At 42.9% G+C, this 17,561-nt stretch overlaps 1 long non-coding RNA gene across 2 annotated transcripts in view; it reads left to right on the top strand.

Annotated features, from left to right (window-relative positions):
* The window catches only part of LOC143998363 (uncharacterized), a 50,459-nt gene extending 37,268 nt beyond the window's left edge, over positions 1-13,191 (top strand). For both annotated transcript variants that reach the window (XR_013277883.1, XR_013277882.1), the window contains 2 exons: positions 5,098-5,159; positions 12,826-13,191. This is a non-coding gene — a long non-coding RNA (uncharacterized LOC143998363). The remainder of the gene's footprint in view (positions 1-5,097; positions 5,160-12,825) is intronic.
* The last annotated feature ends 4,370 nt before the right edge of the window (positions 13,192-17,561 follow it).

Here is a 17,561-nt window from a genome sequence, read left to right as displayed (position 1 = left end):
AATAACGATTTTTATTATATATATTTGATATTATTTGTGCACTTAAAAATCCCCATAATTTTCCTTGTCTATATATTCTATTCAGGAATTTGGTGTCATACTTAAGTTGAGGTGCCCACGACCCCCAAAAATTTGTCAACCTAATGGCCCTATCACAGTCACATGCACTAGGGACACTGTGAAAGTCTGTTAAACTACTAGTATGGTTTAAAAATGTTTGTGAAAACTGAAGCACCCAAGGAATAATCCTTTTGAAAAAAATATGTACAAACTATGGTGGGATTTACTAAAACTGGTGCAAACAGAATCTGCTGCAGCTGTGCATAGTAACCAATCAGCTTCTAATGTCAGCTTATTCAATTAAGCTGAACTCGCACAATTTCAAACCTGCATTTCAGTGCGAGTTCGGGGGCAATTTGAAATACATCTGTGCAGGTTCATGCACAGATGTCAATTGAAACCGCCTCCGAAGTTGTCAAAAGTAGTGCAGGAACTACTTTTAGAAATCGGTGCGGCACTGCAAAGTTGGCGTTGCACCAATTTTGGACAGTGCCGCTGCTGGCAATAGGCTGCGATTTGGCATGAAATTTGACATGTCAAATCGCAACGATGTGAACGAGGGCTTAAACCTAGAAGCTGGTTGGTTACTATTCACAGCTGCATCAGATTCCGTGTGCATCAGTTTTAGTATATCTCCCACATTGTGTATTAAATATTATATGCAATACAAAAATAAATTCAACAGAACTTTCAAATAAAATTGGATATTAGAGGGAGCAGGAAAAGGCAGGCTTTTAAATGTCTTATTTTTATGTCTTCCAGCATCAGTTGCAAAGACTATATCCAGGCATTCAACTGCACTGAGTTGGTTTACACAGAGGAAAGAATACTTTTTTTCTCCCTCTTGAGGCTCTACATCCTTTGATACAAGAAAGTAGCTAGCTGCTTATTGGCATTTAATGATGTTACTAACCACTTGCTTACTGGACATTTTTACCCCCTTCCTGCCCTGGCCAATTTTCAGCTTTCAGTTCTGTTATGCTTTAAATGATAATTTTATTTTTTGTTAAACAAACATTTAGAAAAAATAATTACAAAGGTTTATGTTATAACATTTTGTAAATAAGTGGTGGGCACTGATTGGAAGCACTGGTGGGCACGTATTGGCAGCACTGGTGGGCACTGTTGGGGGTGCACTGACAATCAGGACACTGATAATCAGTGCCCTGATTGTTAGTGCCGATGTCCCCACTGAGGAATGCTGTCAGCATGAGGAGAGGAATGCCAATAGCCGACATTCCTGTTTATACTGTGATCAGCTATGATTGGACACATCTTATCACATATTAAAGAGCCTACATCATAGGCTCTTTACCGTGATCGGTGATCTGGGGAATGACACTCCATTTGTTGCCACACTGTGCCCCCCAGGTGCTTATGTTCGCCGAGAATGGGAGGACGTCATATGAAGTCCTCCCAGAACGAGAGTGCTCCTGCCCATCCGTCATCTTAATATACCGCGGGCTGGAAGCAGTTAAAGATGAACTTTATCCCTTCTGCAATTCTTATTTCCCTCTTACATACGTTATTTAGTGTAGCCCTTGATTCAAATACTCACCAGCTTTGCCCTGTTGTTTATCTGCCGCTTAGGTGTGACAGTCTGGGTCCCGTGCCACTGTCTTGGTCTTCTTTGACTGCTTGTCGCTTCCGGGTTGATGCAGCCAGCCCCAGTAGCGTAACTAGAACCTTCAGGGCCCCAATGCAAGAAACCATGAAGAGCCCCCCTGACAGGGCCCTTTACTCTGAGCTTGGTTGCGGAACAACAGGGCCCAGTTGCAAGGGGGTGGCTGCGTGAAAAGGAACCAATTTCTCCATTTCCCGATGCTTCTCCACCTCTCTCTCCCACAGGCGTTCAGCGGCTGCAGGAGGAAAATGGAGAGATGGGTTCCTCTATGTCGGTGTTTCTCAATCTTTTTCCAGTCAAGGCACCCTTTAAGTACATCCCTAGGTGAATGGGGCTGCACTGCAATCACCCCTGCAACTGTGTGCATTACATGCAGTTGCAGCATAATGATGATGCATTTAAAGGGGTTGTAAACCCTCGTGTTTTTTCACCTTAATGCATCTTATTCATTAAGGGTAAAAAACACCTGGCAGTCACCGGAACCCCAGCCCCTCCGTTTTACTTACCTGAGCCCTGGAACTTCACCAGGCGGAGATGCGCTCTTCCTTTGGCCGGGTTTCTCGGCTCCTGATTGGATAGATTGATAGCAGCTCAGCCATTGGCTCCCGCTGCTGTTAATCAAATCCAATCACGTGGGCGTCGGGGGTGCCTGCAAGGTAACCCTCCTCCCGGGAGAGCGCTTCTCCCAGGGGGTTATCTGATAAGAGGAGGAGCCACAAGAGCCACCGAGGGACCCCAGAAGACGAAGTTCGGGGCCACTCTGTGCAAAGCGAGCTGCACAGTGAAGGTAAGTATAACATGTTTGTTAAAAAAAAAGCAAACCTTTACAATCACATTAAGGGGTTAAAAAAGGTGGTCAGGAGGCAACATATTGCCTCTTTACTGGCTGTCAAATGCCTCTGAAAAGCGATCTGAGCACAGATCGCTTTTCAGAGGAACAGCATTTTTTTTGCTGGTACTTTGAACAAGAAAGAAAAAAAAAACTGTTCTGATTGTACACATATGGGGTAGGGCTGGGGAAAAAATCGATTTGAATCCTGAATCAATTAAAATTTTCAGCAAATCGTTTTTTTTTAGATTTTAATTTTTTTTCACCAGGATGACACAGCACCGGTCCTGAGGAGCTGCGAGCAGGAGTTTTTAGGTGAGGCCGCAGCTTCAGCCTAGTCCACAAGGCTAGGACGAAGCCGTAGCCTCGCCTAAAAACTCCTGTTCGCAGCTCCTCAAGACTGACGCAGTGTCCATCAAAAAAAAAAAATCGATTTGAATTGTGAATCAAGTTTTTTTTTTTTAAATGACAGATTTTTTATTTATTTTTTTAAATTGCCCAGCTGTAATATGGGGAGGGGGGCAGGATTAAACTCGCATACATAAAATATGCATACATACATCTAAACAGCGGCGGTTGGTGCTCAAAATTTTTGGGGGGCGCAAACAAATTTAGAAAAAAAAACATCAAATGCAGCCACTGTGCCGTCAAACGCTGCCACTGTACCCTCAAATGCAGCCACTGAGCCATCAATCGCAGCCACTGTGCCCAACAAACGCTGCCACTGTACCCTAAAAATGCAGCCACTGTGCCATCAATCGCAGGCACTGTGCCCAACAAACGCTGCCACTGTGCCATTAAACGCTGTCATTGTGCCATCAATTGCAACCACTGTGCCAAACGCTGCCACTGTGCCCATTTAACGCTGCCACTGTGCACTTAAATACTACAAGTTCTACAACTGTGCCATCAATTGCAGCCACTGTGCCATCAAACGCAGCCATTGTGCCAAACACTGCCACTGTGCCATCAATTGCAGCCATTGTGCCATTAAACCCTGCCAGTGTGCCATCAAATGCTGCTAGTGTGCCCTTGAATACCCCCAGTGTGCCCCCGGCATGCTAGCCATCTACACACATGCACACACACACACATGCACATACATGCACACACACATACACACACACACACAAATGCACACACACACACATAAAGTCTTTTCAAAAACAGCAGTGCTTTCTCTATCTTACCTCTTCCTGCCGGGTACTGCACTATAGGGGGAGACAAAGAGCACACACTGCTTTCACTTTAGTTATAAGCAGTGTGATGATTCTGAGCTCCCCGCACAGTGCCGTTTACACTTCGGCTGAAGATCGGGGAGCTCGGTCTCAGCCGTCCTCCTTGAGATATACAGGGGGGCCCTCAAGGGCCCCCTGCAGCATGGGGCCCGGTCGCCTTGGCGATCTCAGCGACCCCTATAATTCCGCCACTGGCCAGCCCATGTTAAAGCACGCCAGCTCTGCCCACTGACTACTCTGTTTCTTACTCCTGAAGCCTCATGGGAAATGTAATGTAGATATCCAGGAGGCTGTAAGAATAACACCATGTCATTCTCACCTAGGCAAAAATGGTGTCGGGGGCGGGGCTGGCAAAAAAGTAAAAATAAAAGAGGAACATTGACTCTGGGGAGTGAAAATCTGCTTAATGATAAAACAAATGATCCAATCCGTTGCTTTCTTCTGCTCAATCTTTACTTGTTGCTGAGTAGGATGTTGGTACAGACCCCAGAGTATACATAGTACAAGGTTTTAAATATTTTTCCATTGATGGGGCTCATGGATGATGACTTCTTTAGCTAAGATGGATGTCCGCTGATCTGTAAGTTTTGAGTATTAACTTCACAAAGAGTAAGGCTCCACTCACATGTCTGCATTTAACCACTTCCCTCCACCTACAGTCAAGTTCCGCCACCCCAAACTCATTCATCCATGTCTTTATGGATCTTGCTTTGTGTCCTCCTCCAAATCATTTAGTGGAGGGGGGATTATGGTGTGGGGTTGTTTTTCAGGGGTTGGGCTTGGCCCCTTAGTTCCAGTGAAGGGAACTCTTAACGCATCAGCATGCCAAGATATTTTGTACAATTTTATACTCCTAACTTTGTGGGAACAGTTTGGGGATGGCCCCTTCCTGTTCCAACATGACTGCGCACCAGTGCACAAAACAAGGTCCATAAAAACATGGTTAAGTGAGTTTGAGGTGGAGGAACTTGACTGGCCTGCACAGAGTCCCAACCTCAACCCAAAAGAAGCACCTTTGGGATGAATTAGAGTGGAGACTGCAAGCCAGGCCTTTTATAAAAATAAAAATAATATCACACTTTTATATAATACACAGAATGCTTATAATGTTTAATTAATGTTTTTCTTAATTTTGTTTTAAAAATAATCCCTTTAACAGCTTTTTATACAAGGAAATATTGCATGTACATTTTTCTATCACAAACACCATGGGAACATTAATGTTTACACAGCACACATGTAAATCCTAAAATATATTACAATCCCCAGAATAACTTCTCTGCAGCTATTTTTTCACATGCAAGAATGCTTTCTCTGTTTTAATGAAAATGGTTATCCTCTTCCAGTGTCAGCATACTGTAAAAGCAACAAAGGAAGAAATAGAGGAAAAGATAAAAGCTCAATAAAGGTAAAAAAATAAAGAATCTTGTTCGCCATTAGTTTTTTATGCCATTAATGCATCTACTGGCGCTATTAGTAAAGTATTATTAATTGTGTTATTTTAACATTTAGAATACATAAATGTCTTCACTAATCTCCTCATTAAGAAAACAGCTGCACAGCTCTCAGGAATCCGGAATGCGGGAAGTAGGGAAAATTGCCATGGACATTCGTATATAAAACAGGGCTGTGCGCAACTTGCAAAGCAAAAAATACAGTATGCACATTTGTCTGATAGCATTAATATATAGACTATTTATAGTTTTTAAAGGGTGTAAAATAATGTAATTGGCTTACACAAATAAAGTAATAGAGCTGGGTGCCACTGTTTCTAAGAAGTGGTTAAAAACCCATCTATTGATAATGTCTACAACAGGGCCACATTGATTCAATAGAACTGTTGTGTTACCCCAATGACCACCAATTAAACCCTTTTTTTACAAATTGGCCAAGAAAACCTCAACAGTGATAATCTGATTGGTTGCTACTGGAGAAAGACAGTTCTTTGACACATTTTTTATGTAGATCTGTTTGCTTCCCTTCAGATCAGGTTTTTCCTTATGTTATCTCAATCCACATGCAGTAACTGTAAATGGGTTTGACTGTTTGACTGATACAGTAGGGCCTGTCTCAAGGTAAATATGAACATTTCTTCATACCTGATTTATCCATAAACTGAGATCCCCTGAGAAAGAGATGGCATACCAAGAAACTATTCAAGTAGGTGAATGTTCCCAGTGTTATTTTTAAATCACAGTAAAGAAAGAAAATAATATCTACTTTCTTGCTCTAGCCTAAGGTGGTCCCATTGGTAGGTTTCTATGGTCTCAGCTTTTGGACAAATCTAGTAAGTAGAGGTATTAGTATTTCCTTGGTATTGATACATTAGTGATTTAGCTAAACGTTAAGCAACCCAGATAGCGAACAATTGTGCTGAAAGTTTGAAAATGACTTGCTAAGCTATTGCTAGACTTGCCAGGCTTCACAAGTTTGTTGCACAATTGCAGCAAGTTCGCATTGTATGACTCCAGATCGACTTTGTTTGCAAACATTTTGCAAGTCTGCTGCAAGTTATGGTTCAGTTATGTTGTGCAATAATCCTCCCACTACAGGGGTCACTGTGGCTGAGCTTTCATGCTGTAGACTTGCAGAGCTCTTGCTGTAGACTCACCACTGCAACATTGTTCTTGCTAGACACTTGCCATGCAACTTTGCTACAAATTGGAAAGTGTCAACTAGAACTTGTGCTTCAAGTGCTCCGCAAGTGTACAACTTGCATATGAAAATGTGCAGCATTTTCACTGGCAAGTTGTACACTTGCAGAGCACTTGATTCAATTCAACACTACCATAAATGTGTAGCAAGTTATCCTTGCTATCTGGGAAGAAGCTACATACACAGTTGAAACACTCTTATGCCACGTACACACAATCGGAAATTTGGCCAGAAAAAGATCGATGAGAGCTTTTCATCAGAAAATGCGACCGTGTGTAGGCGCCAGGAAAAGATTGAGAGCATGTTCTCAATTTTTCTGATGGAAAAATTTTCAATCGGAAATTCCGATTGTCTGTAGCAATTCTGATGCGCAAAGTTCCTACGCATGCTCGGAAAACAATTCAACGCATGCTCGGAAGCATTGGACTTCTTTTTCTTGGCTTGTCATAGTGTTGTACGTCACTGCGCACTTGACGGTCGGAATTTGGTGTGACCGTGTGTAGGCAACACAAGCTTGAGCGGAATTCCTTTGGGAAAACCATCCAAGGCTTTTCCGACGAGAATTCCGATCGTGCGTACGCGGCATTATAGGAACTGATTTACCTGTGAAAGTAATTCTAAATTCCATGCAAAGCTAGGTCACGAAAATAATCCTGCTTTCCTACTCATCAAATTAGCAGAAGCATCACACAGATGAGGTGACCCTTCTATTCACTTTGCTGCCTTGTACAGAGAAGGCAAATAGACAAATTCAGGCATTTAAGCCCATTTTTCCATAGTCCAGCATCCTTCCTACATCTGTACAACAAGTTCCTCAAAGCCTTTTCTCTAACATGCTCCTGCCAGTGGTCCCACAATGATGTCATCAAGTACAAGGCTGATCCAATAGCCCTGCATTGTGTGTCAGGACCACAAGGGACCACCCACAACACGGAGTGGAGGAACTAGAGCCTGCTGGAGAGAGATGTAAGATAAGCATTCCATCTTATTCTTCATCACCTAGCATTAACAAACATTCCACTCTTGCAGTGGGGGACTATTCAAACACTACCCAAGTTAATGGAATTTATCCGGCCCTGCTCTTTAATTAGAGCATATCATTAGGACTAGATGTAGCTGGGCGCATCTTCATCGCACACTAATGTGTTCCCACTGAAGGTCAGCTTCAGGCACTGCAGCACCATTGGTGGGTGCAATTATTTATCTAATATTTTTTATTAATTGAACAAAAAATACCATTCTTAATATTGATGGAGGTAACTTTAAAATATTTTTTTTACTGTTATCAGCCAATTATCACTTGCTGTTGCCACTCTACATTTGCCTGTATGCTGTGTTGCTACTTTACTTTCTGCCACAGCATGTAGTCAGTACAGTTCAGCGTATACTACATTATGCTCGGCACACTACAGCGTGTACCCCAAACATGCTTAGGACACTGCCTCATGCACCATAAAACTTTGCATGCATCACCTTACCATGCAACCCCAAATATACTCAGCACAATGAATCATGTATCCTAGGAGGGTCAATACCCCTCACATAAAATACTTACTTCAAAGGTCTTAGAAGTAGTAGTAGGTCAGCAGTAAGGCCCAGGCAGTTCTGCAGCTTCAACTTGACCCTCCCTTCTAGATTGTAAGCTCTAACGAGCAGGGCCCTCTAGTCCCTCCTGTATTGATTTGTATTGTAAGTGTACTGTCTGCCCTCATGTTGTAAAGCGCTGCGCAAACTGTTGGCACTATATAAATCCTGAATAATAATAATAATAATAGCCAGCAGCCTCCATTTCCCCTGAGCTTCTCACTATGTTAACTCATCAGCTCTACGTCACTTATTAGTCTAATCACAGTACTAGAAATAGATCCTGTGCTGGGCGCAGAAACACAGAGAGTTTCAGTTCTCTCAACTACTGTCACTCTGCTGTAGGCTGCACCACCGTGGTCCTATCAGAATGTGAAGGTCATAGGCAATTGTGCAGTTCCCCTCCCCCAACTAATGCCAACCCTGCTGCTGACAAAGAACAGAAAATGATCTTATGGCAACATTATTAAAGACAGGAGAAAAAAATGAACAGAAATAAAAAAAGAAATTGGTTACACCTGCTCATACACATAGATTTCTAACAGATTTATGATGCTGGTGCCCGTGACTCTCACCTGAGCAGTGACTACAGCTGATTGGCTGCAATCATTGTTCGGCCAACAGTTTTCCACTTGAGTCTGCCAGTCTTTATGATGCAACTTTGATGAGCCAGGTAGTGCCGGCACGACAACCCACAGATCAAATTTTGACCAATTCAGTAGGAAACATCAGAAATATAATCAGTGTGTGTCCAGCCTAGGAAAGGTAAAGCGTTTTATGACTATATCAATGCAATACACATGATATCACATCTACACATGTGACAATTTAAAAATACTATTCATGTTCACTTATCCAAGCTAGTTACCAGTTATATTTCTTGTATATTTATGAACCCTAATAAAAAAAGTAGGTCACTCAAAATTCATGTTTGCCATTTTTTTTTTATAAATGGAAGTCTATTTGTAGGCTTGCAGCGTGAGGGAGTCTTTTTGCGAACTGGTGCAAAAAGTAAATAAATAAATAAATACAGGTAGAATAAACTTGTAATGTAAAGGTAAATATCCCACTGTTCTATGAAGCTAAGTGCTACTTAGATTGATTTTATGGCCACTTTCTCTCATTGATTTTAAATATATAGAGTAAGCACACTACACAACAAAAATGCTTTAGCAATAAAGCTCTATTAGGCATATACAGTACACACAATTATACAATAGGTACAAATATCCAAGTTATATCACATCAAGCATAATACAGCATAGGTATTCACGTAACTGTTGAATCAAACCAAGAGAAATACATGCACTTGAATCAGATAGCAGCTGATGTTCAGAAATACATATAGAACCCAGAATAAAGCAAATAAAATGATAGCTGAGCCAGACCCTGGTGAAAAGAGAGAGGAAGAGGAAAAATCCTATCCTACCCTTATACCTAATTTACCATCCAAGCATATGCTTCTTATATACAATGGTTGCTACTAGCAGCTACTTTCCCCAGAGGGCTGTATGTGACATCACGCCAGGTTCCTGGTTTCGGGAGTGACATCACTTCATGTTCCCCCCTACTCGCATGACTTGCCAACCACGGAATGGCTAGATCATGTGCCAACCAGCGTCTGATAGGGCAAAACTGCACAGGGGAGGAGGGGGAACCTATTTTGTCTAAGCACAGCAAAAATAAAAAGATGCATGTAATGTGGTACAATTAATGCAAAACAAGAACTCTGTTGGGGAAGTTTCAGGGAGCAGCTTCCAAAGGATGACTTGTTGAAGATTAAAAATCTAAAATCTAAACATAATGATCATGCATAGGAAAAGAACATGTACAGCAAGTAAATATACTAGAGAAAAAAAAAAAAAAATATATATATATATATATATATATATATATATATATATATATATATATATATATATATATATATATACTTTATACAGCAGAGAATGACCTGCTCTCCATAGCTGTCCAATATCTGCACAATTCCTCAGAAGGTTCATACAGACTGCACATAATATAAAATAACCTATGCAATACTAACAATTAGCAACTAATCAAGCAAGTCAGAGAACTGAATAATAATCTTTGGATCTTAAGGAGACCGTCCAATCTGATTGTATAGTGCATGGCCAATGTAAGTTGGAACCAGATCAACAAAATACTGTAAGGTCACATTCTTCATTCATTCCCTTTGGGTAGAACATGTCTAGTTTATAAATCCAGTATAATTACCTCTGGATTATCGGCCTAGCCAAGTCACCCACCTCTTGGTAGATTTTTGGCTTCCCAAATCACAGTGAACCATAATTGTGAGCTGTTGTGATTTGCATTCCAGAAATGGCATACTACTGGCAAATTCTCCAAATTCTGATTCACTGACTGTAGGGAAACCCACTCTTTAGATCCTTTGGATGCAAACTTTTTTATACAGGTATGTATTCCTATCCATATTTTTGATTTTTTTTTTTATACATTGGTTTGTAAAGCACCATTTTCCTGTATCACAAGGAGAAGGAGATCCTGGGGTGGCATCCATCTGGCTATGCTTTAAAATCTAGTAAATCTGCCTCTGCACCATGCCAGATGAAGCAGATATCACCCATGTACTTGAGCCCAATGTGTACATGATCCAGGTACAATGGATGGCCATATACATATCTCTCCTTGAAATCTGCATATTAGCATAGCAAGGGCCACATTGGACCCCATAGTTGTGCCTTGGCATTTCTGATACAATTCCCAACTGAAGGAAAAATAATTTTTTGTCAGAATAATTTCTAAAAAATGTTTTAAAAAAAAACATATTTGGGGGTAGACATGTCAATCAGTACCCTGGATATCACCCTCAGCCTACCGTCATGTGAAATGGATGTGTATAAATTACACACATCCATGCAACAAATAAAACAACCTTCAGGTAGTGTCTCTATATGGCCAAGGTGATTAAAAAAAAATACTGGTGTATAGCAGAAATGGGCATATACCTAACAACTTGGGACACAGAATCTGATCCGAAAAAATAGCTATAGACTGGAAAAAAAAAATTTCCACCCACAATGGGACATCCTGGTGGTTTTGTTGGGTGCTTGTGGACCTTAGGGAGGCAACAAAAGACAAAAGGGGTTATTGGAAAATCAGTAATCAAGTTTTTTTTTTTTAATCAATGATGCACTGTTCTGAAGCATCAATCATGACCAGTGGCGGCTGTTTTTTTTGTTTTTTTTTCCCTGCAGCACCTCAAACCCCCCCATGTCTGCTGGTCCACTGACACTTACGCCGTCTAGGCGGTGGGCACATCTGGCAGCGACTGGAATTGGCCAGCGGCAGGCACATCGTGGCAGCAGCGGGGATTGGGGCATTGACGGACATCAGGCTGCAGCGGGCAGTGGCTCCTGTGTCTTCTCCTCCTCGTCTTCCACCGTATGTCTCCTCCACGCTCCTAGGCATCCAATAGGATCACATGTGCTTTCAGCCAATCAGGTGATGGGTATCAGACCCCCTTCCTGATTGGCCAGGAGGAGAATCAGTGTTGCAACAGTGAATATTCATTGCTGTTGTAACACCTGGGTGAGCTCATGGCGCAATTCTCTGCGCCACGTGCCCACCCTATTTTGAAGCCTATTAGAGCCTCTGGCTCTAATCAGGTGTTTCAAACCCCCCCACTGTAATTTGTGCGCCCGGTGTCCTGAAATGTTCAAGTCCAGGCCCTAACAATATCTGAACATCATCTGCTAGATGATTCAAGTGGCGCTCACTGTAACTATATACATGCCTGCATTTTGTTGGATGAATTCAACAAATAATATTTATGCTGTATTATGGATAAAAAATATATAATGTGCTTGGTGTATGTGAATAAAATGAATGAATAATAAATGATGAACAGTAGCACTCACAACATTGTACACAGCAACATCCATAAATATTGTCATGATCACTTAGTGCCCCTGTTCCTCATTTCAGCATCTGGGTGTTGGCTGTTGCTTTTCCCTGTCTGTGTTCACCTGCAAGATGATTGATCTGATCAGTCACCTGATATAAGCAAACTGAAAACTCTATCCCTTGCTTGTGATAGAGACAGTTACCTGCATTGTATCCTGCATCCTGATCAAGCCTCCCATTTGTCTGCCTTGCTTTGCTGTTGGAGTTCCCTGTGTATGACCCAGATCAGATATTGGACTATTCCCTAAACTCAGCCTGCCTTATTACCTAGACTGTCATTGGGTCGGATATTGGACTATTCCCTGAACTCAGCCTTCCTTATTACTTGGACCATCTTAGAACCATGCTCTCTGTCTGCTGAACTGCAAGTAGTCTGTTTTGTATAAGTCCTGGGGGCAAGAAAGTACCGGTAGGCCTGCTTGTCTTAAGGGAAAGGGGGCTGCTATAGTTGAAGCACACAGTAACTAGCTATAGTGTCTGACCACCTGCATTGGGGTAGACGTAACACTCGTGACAAATACAGCATATAGAAAAACATGTTGCGCTGTCCCAAAATAGTGTCAAAAGTGTCCGATGTGTCCTCCATAATGCCACAGTCATGATAAAAATCACAGATCGCCGCCATTACTAATAAAAAATAATAATAATAAAAATGCCTTAAAACTATCCCCTATTTTGTAGGCGCTATAACTTTTGCACAAACCAATCAATATAAGCTTATTGTGATTTTTTTAAAATATGTAGAAGATAAAAAATATGTAGAAGAATACATATCGGCCTAAAATGAGAAATAAATTAGTTTTTTTAGATATTTATTGGGGATATGTATTATAGCAAAAAGTAAAAAATATTGCTTTGTTTTTCAATTGTCGCTATTTTTTGGTTTATAGCGCAAAAAATAAAAATCGCAGAGGTGATCAAATACAACCAAAAGAAAGCTCTATTTGTGGGAAAAAAAGGATGTCAATTTTGTTTTGGGTGCAACGTCACACAACCGCACAATTGTCAGTTAAAACATCACTGGCCAATCCCCAGATGTAGGGTGCTGACGAAACGCATAGGGTGGCGCCTTGACAGTGACCTCATCACGCTAGCCGCAAGACGGTGGATGGATACAGGAACAAGGAAGTATAGCGATTGTTTTGGCGAGACCGCATTGGAGATTTACACACTTGGATATATTTTCGGCCATTTGATGACTACTAATTTGTGAGTGCAAACTTTATCTTCATTAAAAACGTATTGATTTTACGGTATCACACTATGGAAGTCTCTTTTGTTTCCTGGTATTGAGTGTTACATACGGAGGCTCTATGAATATATAAAGAGTTGCGGGAGACCTATTTCCCAAACGCTAGGCGAGACTGTTGTTTTGGCAGTCATCGCCCTCTGGCAAGCAGGCAATCAATACATTATTTGTGGTGAAGAGGACGCACATTGCATACTGTTTGAAGCAGGGCTGGACTGGGACAGAAATTTGGCCCTGGACTTCATCCAGACCGGCCCACTTACATTTTGAGTGTCCCATCACCAGCCCCCTTACAACAGAATGTCCCATCAGCACCCCCTTACATCAGAGTGTCCCATCAGCACCCCTTTACATCAGTGTCCCATCACCAGCCCCCTTACATCAGAGTGGCCCACTGAGCGATCGTTTCAATCAATTATGTGTTGTTATTAGTGCTGCATCTACTTTGTTTTTATATTTGTGTAAGAAGTACTTGGTACTGGACTTTTTTTGGTGCTGGCTGCTTATATTATATATCTCACCTTGGTTTTAGCGCAGCGTTTGCCGGAGGGCTTTTTGAAAACAACGCAGTGCCGTATCACAAAAAAGTGCTCCGGTCAGGAAGGGGATAAATCCTTCCGGGGCTGAAGTGGTTAAGGACAAACAATCATGCGCAAAAGCCCTTAAAATTAAGAAGCAATGCACGGTGAGCAGATCTCTGGTAAACCACTTCAACATGCTGCCTTGTTTTGTAAATTAAACTTACCAGAAATTCCTCTAAGGAAAAGCATGTTTCTGTTTTACTAAGCTCTCAGTCGATAATGTTTGGGTCTCCTAACCTGTACTATTTTATTTAATTTTCTGTTCTAAATCAAAGACGCAGGAGCAGATCTTAAGAACGTGAAGCTTCTCATTTTGGATGTATTATTCTTTTCAAATCCAAAGATTTGCATAACGTTGTCTACATATTTTCCTTATGAGTGACTTTGCTGCTAATGATTTGGGGGATTGTAGTTCAATTTCCTCCTCTTATGCCTACTGGAAAAATATTTAGTGAATATGGCAGCGTATGGGTAACATATGAGTATTACAGTTGAGCAATTTCCTTCGTCTGTGGATTGTATATCCCTTCCCAGCTGTGCAAAAAGCAATGAAACAGGTCAGACTTTAAATGTTCTTTGAAAATAAAATTTGTTATTTTGTAACTTTCCAATGGTACGTGGAAACAGCTGAAGCTTCTGAACTACTTCAAACAAATTATCTTGTAAGCAGCATGCAGGCCTGCAAAGTGTAAAAATCAGAAACACGATTCTTTTTATCGTGTTTACATAGCATATGTTTGATTTTAAGAGATTAAAATTTGGGGCGTTTTGAGTGCCAAGCAAAGTGATGTTTTATAACAAGAATTGGCTTTTGTTTAAAAGAAATATAATATGATATTTCCATAGTGTTTCATGATATCTAGATAGGTAGATGGCTAATGGAGCTTCGAACTATCCACACTTTTCTGTGACTATTCTGCTTTTTCATTTGAGTTTCTGTAGATGTGGTTTTTACACTTTTTTTTACTGTCAAACGTGAAAAAGAGCTGTTTTTAATTGAAACATAGATGGATAGATATATGGATACTGTAAATATTGTAGATGGATAGATATATAGATAGATAGATAAACTTTTTTTTGCACCAGAGGTTGAATGGTTTATCAAAATAAGTCTGCTGTTCAATGTGGTTAGATATACTGTAGGTATTTATTGAATAATGGTAAATCCAGTGGCGGCCTGTCTAATCCATGCACCCGACCCCTAATCTACATGTAGGGTGCCAGGTGCATGGATTTCAGTGGGGTTTCTTTTTTTTAGAAGCACATGATTAGAGCCTGAGGCTCTAATTGGCTTCAAAAAAAGGATGGGCTCAGGGTGCAGAGCACTGCACCTTGAGGCCACCCAGTTGTGTGACAATAGCGAATTAATATTTGCTATTGTCTTCCTGATTCTCCTACCGGTCAATCAGGAAGTGGGTCTTCAGACCCTATTGGCCGAGAGGAGAAGCGACTGTATTAGCAGCCGAGGAGGAAGCGGCTGAGGAGGAGATGCAGGGGAAGCCGTTGTGAAGGCTGCCAAAAAGAAGGAGTTGAAGTTTCCAGCAACCTAAATGGGGTAAGTGAGGGGCTGGCAGGCGGACGAGCAAGTGACAGTGTGGGGGGGGGGGGGGGGGTGTTTGACCGACCGACCGAACACTGCTCCAAAAAATGGAGCACCAGCCACTACTAGGTAAATGGCCAGATTTTTCGATTTTTTTAAAGTAATTGTATGCTAGTCTTTGCTTTTCTTTCCTTAAAGTCAATGTAAACCCGATTCATGAAATTTGAGCTGGGCACATATATCTGCAGTGTTTTCTTATCTCTCTTCAAAGCACTATGTCCCATAGTTGTCTCCTGATCCATTCTTCTGTTATCAACCTGATTTTTTTTTGCATCAACTGAGATAAAAGCAGGCTGAACTATTCAACAAACAGCTCTGAAAGTCTCTACCTATGAGGAGAGGGAGTGTGCGCCTTTGCACCAATCAGCTGTCGTGGCTGTATGCCCAGACTTCACCGCACTGCTGAACAGGAAGGGAAAATCTCCTAACATGATCTGAACTTTCTAAAGAATACATAAAGCTGAAGACTGCAGATATACAAGTAAAACTTATGTAGGCAGATTTGTTTCATCTCTGCGTGTCATCTGAGACTGTTCACTTCACTGGGTATATGTGAGGGTTTACATTCACTTTAACTAATGCCATGTACACACGATCAAACAATCGGGTGGAAAAGTCCGGCAAACTCAAGTCCGTCAGACATTCCCCCCGTGTGTAGCCTCCAGCATACTTTTTTGACCCGAAAGTACGGCAGACTTAGAAAGTAGTTTTGCACTCCAATCTTCCCGCCGGACTCGCATTTCGTCGGACAATCCGGCTGTGTGTGTGCCAGTCCGCCGAACTTTTGAAATGAACGGACTTTTCCCGCTCTGAGAAAAGTCTGCTCATTTCGAGCGGGTCTCCAGGTCGCTGGCCCCGCCACCTGGTATGGACTTAAAGGGGAACCCCAACGCCGAGGCGTGGGGCCCCCCCAGGTCCACATCAGACCCTTGTCCGAGCACGCTACCCGGCCGGCCAGGAAAGGGGGGGACGAGCGAGCGCCTCCTCCTGAGCCGTACCAGGCCACGTTCCCTCAACATGGGGGGTAGCTTGGGGAAGGGGGGCCGCGCGGCCCCCCCACCCCAAAGCACCTTGTCCCCATGTTGATGAGGACAAGGGCCTCTTCCCGACAACCCTGGCCATTGGTTGTCGGGGTCTGCGGGCGAGGGGCTTATCGGAATCCGGGAGCCCCCTTTAATAAGGGGGCCCCCGGATACCGGCCCCCCACCCTATGTGAATGAGTATGGGGTACATTGTACCCCTACCCATTCACCTTTGAAAAAAGTACAAAAAAACACAACACAGGGTAAAAATCCGTCTTCAGGGGGTCTTCTCGCCGGACTCCTCCGCTATCTTCTTCTAGCTCTTTTGCTAGCGGAAGAGCCCGGCTTTCTTCCTCGCCACCGCCCTTCTTCCGACTTCGGGGGTCTTGTCCCCCTCTCCGGTTCTTCTGTCGCCGCCGCCGCCTTCCGTTCTTCTTTTTCTTCTCCTTCTTCTCATGGAGATGTTGACTCAACGCTTTCTTGGGGCGCAATGCCAGGGACGCGCTGTGCGGCGACTTATATAGGGACAAGGGGCGGGGTCATCGGTTGATGTCGCATGGTGACCCCGCCCCCTTACGATGTCACAGTCCCGGAGGATGCTGGGGCTGTCGCCATGTGACATCAACCCATGTGACATCAACCGATGACCCCGCCCCTTGTCCCTATATAAGTCGCCGCGCAGCGCGTCCCTGGCATTGTGGCCGGAGAGAGCATTGAGTCAACATCTCCAGGAGAAGAAGAAGAACGGAAGGCGGCGGCGGCAGCGGCAACAGAAGACTGGGCCACGGCCTGTAAAAGAGCTATAAGAAGGCGCGGTGGCCCGGCAGAAGAACCGAAGAGGGGGACAAGACCCCTAAAGTCAGAAGAAGAGGCCGTGGCGAGGAAGAAAGCCGGGCTCCTCCGCTAGCAAAAGAGCTAGAAGAAGATAGCGGAGGAGTCCGGCGAGAAGACCCCCGAAGACGGAAGACCCCCGGAGCTGTGCAATAAACTATTTTATCTTGTGTGTTGTGTTTTTTTTGTACTTTATTTTACAGGTGAATGGGTAGGGGTACATTGTACCCCACACTCATTCACATAGGGTGGGGGGCCGGTATCCGGGGGCCCCCTTATTAAAGGGGGCTCCCGGATTCCAATAAGCCGCCCGCAGACCCCAACAACCAACGGCCAGGGTTGT

This window comes from Lithobates pipiens, unplaced genomic scaffold, assembly GCF_037356315.1.
Source record: "Lithobates pipiens isolate NorthernLeopardFrog02 unplaced genomic scaffold, aLitPip1_a1.2 Scaffold_19, whole genome shotgun sequence".
In the NCBI taxonomy this organism is placed as follows: Eukaryota; Metazoa; Chordata; class Amphibia; order Anura; family Ranidae; genus Lithobates; species Lithobates pipiens.
Note: the sequence above shows the minus strand (reverse complement) of the source record. Positions and strands in the feature narration are given on the sequence as shown.